Source organism: Sinocyclocheilus anshuiensis, unplaced genomic scaffold, assembly GCF_001515605.1.
Source record: "Sinocyclocheilus anshuiensis isolate Anshui unplaced genomic scaffold, SAMN03320099.WGS_v1.1 scaffold1946, whole genome shotgun sequence".
Taxonomy (NCBI): Eukaryota; Metazoa; Chordata; class Actinopteri; order Cypriniformes; family Cyprinidae; genus Sinocyclocheilus; species Sinocyclocheilus anshuiensis.
Window position 1 is genome coordinate 136,979 of NW_015546151.1, and position 5,158 is coordinate 142,136.

General features: G+C 37.1%; 1 protein-coding gene across 1 annotated transcript in view; it reads right to left on the minus strand.

Moving 5' to 3' along the window:
- LOC107701268 (very-long-chain 3-oxoacyl-CoA reductase-B) overlaps nt 1–5,158 on the minus strand; it is a 45,913-nt gene that overhangs the window by 9,153 nt on the left and 31,602 nt on the right. The window lies entirely within an intron of this gene.

Genomic DNA, 5,158 nt, shown 5'->3' on the forward strand with positions numbered 1-5,158 from the left:
TTTATCCCATCCAAAGTGCACACACACAGCAGTGAACACACACACACCGTGAACACACACCCGGAGCAGTGGGCAGCCATTTTTTGCTGCGGCGCCCAGGGAGCAGTTGGGGGTTCGGTGCCTTGCTCAAGGGCACCTCAGTCATGGTATTGAAGGTGGAAGAGAGCGCTGTACATTCACTCCCCCCACCTACAATCCCTGCCGGTACGAGACTCAAACCCGCAACCTTGGGTTACGAGTCCGACTCTCTAACCATTAGGCCACGACTTCCCTATAAAATACTAGTACTCTGATATTTTGTCCAATACGCCATCACTGTGCTGTCATTAGCATTAGTCAGATCCCACTTGATTGATTAACAGATGTCTGCTAATTTCTGTTTCACATGTAAATACAAAATAAATACTGTGTGGCTGTAGGGCTGCATGATTTGGATCAATTTAATTGTAAATCTTCGGATAAATATTGCAATTATGATTTAAAATGCAATAAAATAAAATAAGCTCCAGGTTTGATGTGGTTGCTTGTAAGACTGCCCATTTTGGCCCAAAATTGTAATTGGAAATGAATAACACAACAACAACAACAACAACAACAATAATAATAATGTTATTACTATTATTAATACTCCAACTAAATGAAAATGTTAAACAATAAGAAATATTACTTTTATTATATCTAACTGTAAAAAAAAAAAAAAAAAAAAAAAAAAATTCAAAATTTTGGTGGGGAAAAACAGCTGTTATAAATAATTCTCATTAAAAGTTAAGAAGATAGTTAAGGAAGATAGTTGCATGTTACATTCCCAAATGAATACTATAAGCTCATGTGCTCTGAGACAATGAAAACACTGGATCACGCGCTGCTCTTTAGTAAATGATCACAGTGCCCTAGGGATGGAACGATTACCGGTTTGCGATAAATAATGATAAAATTCCCCATGATTAGTATTACCATTTCAGATTTTAATTATCATTAAAACCGTATTAGATTACCGCGATTTGAACAACTCAGGATAAATTAATACTATCCAGCATAAAGCAAAGTTTTAAGTAACAGTCTCACGTGCGCACAGCATGCAGAGTAGATTCGTTTTGCGTGAAAACATGGTGGAAAGCTGGGAGGTTTTAAAAGCGTGCTAAGGGAATTATACAAATGAATATATGAATTAGTCCAATATATGAATGTATCTCTGAAGGCTCTGACCATTAGAAAAGATTTGATGGCATTTTGTTTTCATTTTCGCTCATGTAATACCTAATTATGTTCTTAAGGTGCCTTCACGTGCTATCGGAATTATTGCAAATATAAGCTTCCTACTGGGAAATTGGACATAAGGCCTCTCTAAGGCTGTTCATGTCCACATTCCGACTATGAAGCTCGTATTTACGATAATTTCGATAGCACGTGAAGGCAGCATTAATCGCAATGCTGCTTTGTCCATGGAGGTTATGGGAAACAGCTGTAACAGCTGCTGTTCCATAAGCGCCACCTACTGTCAGAGAGTGGAGTTACAGTTACATTCAGCCTGTGTGCGTTTTTTGTCTGGTCAAAAAAACTGACCGAATTTGCATGCCAACCTGACCGGTTGATGAAAAACAAGCTTGGATTCTACACATTTAAAAAAATTATTTAAACATATATATATATATACACACATATATATATACACACATATATATACACACATATATATATATACACAGACACACATATACACATAATTATTTATGGAGCAGATAAAATACATAAAATCATTTATTAATCAATTATCATTGTGACTTAACCCTTTTCTTTATTAAATGCTGAAATGTGAGGTTTAACATTTCATGACACCTTTTCAAAGTCATACATGTTATTAGATAATTAGATTTTAAATATAAAACTTGGTGAAATTATTTATTTTAACAATACTGATTTTAACCATACAACTACTGAATACGGATTTATTTTATTTTAACAATACTGTGATAATATTGATTACCGTGATAATTTTGGTCACAATAATCATGTAATCATTTTTATTTACCGTTACATCTCTACAGTGCCCAGCTTCATATTTTACCTCATATTTATTTCATCAAACCCCACTAAGCCATATTGTGATTTTAGTTTAATTTGATTATTCATTCATCCCTAATAAATATTGAATAAAACACAAGTATAATATAATATACACCACACAGAAGTCCCGCCCATCTGGAGGACTACACCACACATGTAAGAGAGGTAAGTGTCATTATGTCCATCACTTTTGTCAAATAATTCCAACTGCATCCACATGACTGTATTTGCCAGTGTTCAGTGGAGGTCACTGGGCTCACTCTCTCTCTCATCCCCGCCATGACATCTCCAGTGAAGTCGCACTCTGCTGCAGCAGCCAGGCAGCTCAATTGGCAGAGTGCCTGCCTTTCAACACAGAGCTAAAAATAACTCCACTCATTAACATCCACATTCATTTAGCAGAGGGAGACACACTCTGCCTCACAAACAGGAGCAGCACTCACTGCTCACGACTTTCTCTCTCACACACACACACGAATAGGTACCCCACAGGTCCTCTGCACACAAGCAAACACAAACGCACATTTACCAGCACATGGGCGCACACACGTGTGTGCATGCTCTAAATCATGCCATCCTCCTCAGATCAGAAGTCAGCCAACCAAAGGACAAGAAAAAATGAATGGGGGGGGACATCTGCGATTCAGCCACTGCTGCTCCATTAATTCAACGATGCCATACTAGGAGATCCTGCTTTTGCTTTGTTCTTGCGGTGCCAGTGGTATAAAGAACAACCAACAAATGATTATACGAATAAATTTGTAAATTATTCAAATTTTTTTTTTTTCATTATTATTTTTTCTACAGCAACACAATGCACACACAACAACAGACTTAGGACCACGCAATGATCAGAGTTTTAATTTCATAATAGAGTTTTTTTAAATAATGAATAAACAGAGTGGTGGCATAACCTAACGTTATTTGGCCATTTGGAGATTGTTAATACCAAAGCTACAAACTTTGTCAATGAACAGCAGTGTTATTTTAGTACCACTGACATTATATTTTCAAAGACATATTTTGAATTCGTTTAGATTTTTATATTTTCCATAGTGCATGTAATGCGGACCTTCCCTGAAAACACTCCTCCTGATTCACAAATGCTTCATTAATCCTTAGATACAATCATTTTTTAAATAGGCCACGCTCATTCACAATAAATATAAAAATACCCCCGTGAATTATAACTGTATGAATGTGTACAGGAATGCTGTGGGATCTTCTGGACTCCCTTCTCAGGTTTGGGTCCAGTAATTTCCTTACATGCAAAATAGACTAATTGTCCATATGCATAATATAAAATTTTATAAAGTGATAATTTTGCAGAAAAATACTACACGCTCTGAATGATTGTAATCTATAATAAAAAAGAACATGGACTATGTAGCTGTTATAAATCAGTGTAATTTATTTTCACATTTAACTAACTGGTTTAGTTATTATATATTATTATGATAAGTAAATAAATAAATAAGAAAATGTAGTGTCTTTATTTCCCCTAAAAGAGCACAAAATGTTCTGATGTTTCACACATGAATAATGCATATTTGGGAGCAGGTGTATTTTTTCGTATTACTAACATTTTGATAATACGAGCACTTTCATGAAAATCTGTCAGAATAACGGTGTAATGATTTATGAAAAAATTAATTCTGCTTGCATTTATTAAAAGAGGTCCACACAGTTTTATTAAAAAGTTCTAAGCAGATACCTACCGATAGCTTTGGATACTTCATCCAGCTTCTCTTGAGTACGGCTGATGAGAACGATAGCAAAACCTCGTCGAGCAAGCTGCACAGAATCAGAAACATTTCACATTATACATTATTATTCTAATTTTATTACTTTACTTTGATTATACATTAAATCGCTCAGGATCAGATCATAAGTAATCTAGCCTTCAGAATCAAATCAACCATTTCTATTCATACTACCATCAAAATGATCCTACTCATCCTAGTACACTATTACACAATCAGATCTCGTTGAGTATAATCATTCAAAATAGTATATAATAAAAAGCACTATTCATAAAGGCCATCAAATGGTAGAAATGAGAAGCAGCAGGGTGGCAAATGCTTGCCGGTTTGTCGACTGTACGAAGCAAACCTTTGAGAGCGGAGTTTTCCCTGAACTCTGACTGAGACCTCTAGTTTGATGACTCATTGTGATTTCCGTGAAGAGAGGGGAAAAAAAACAAAAATAAAACCTGAGGAATCTTACCTCCTCCACATAGGCTTTTCCGATTCCATCGGTGGCCCCAGTCACAACTACAGGGAAAAAGACAGAGTCAGCCGGATATTCCTGAAGGGAGAATGTAAATTATCAAACTGACTAAATACACAACACCTCAACGTATGTGTAAAGACAGACTGATAGGAGGTGTAATTATGCATTTTGATAAACAGTGCAAGCTATTACTTTTGTGAGAGAAGAAAGATGTCATTAAATTCGGCTATAAAAACTAACTGTATTTTTTCAATTAAAAAAAAAAAACAGATGAGTCCAGGGACTCTCAGACATGCTAAACCTGGGTGTCTGCTGATGAAAGCATGGAAATGACAGCGTTTTTGATTAGCTGTCCTGGCTTGCAAGCCATGTCAGCCCCCAAACGCAGTTCATCTTTGCAAAAATAGCTTGGAGACAAGCAAAGAGGCTTCACATTTATAGAAAGAGCTGAAAAGCTTGAATTCATGCTCGGTTTCCTGTTCACCGGGCATCAAGGACACAGGACACACATCCACACCCTTTAGCCTGGCATCTTTGGTGTCAGAGATGCCAGCACTGATTAAAGATTTACATGGGCAGCCCGCATACACCGGCTGGAGTAACACAAGAGAGTGTGGCGAGGGAGGGGTGGATGACGAACAATAAGACAGCGCAAGGGAGGAGCGAATGAGGACTGATCCTGGGGGCAGTTAAAAATAGAAAGGGAAGAGTGAAAGGCAAGCGGCTAACAGAGAGTACAGTTGGGAGGGGGCGGCACACAGTTAGAGGCAAGGGAACCATTTTCCCAGTTATTTTTAAGCACATTTACAATACATTACTCCACATGAGCGGAGGACAAAACACACTGGTTGGGTCTAAATGC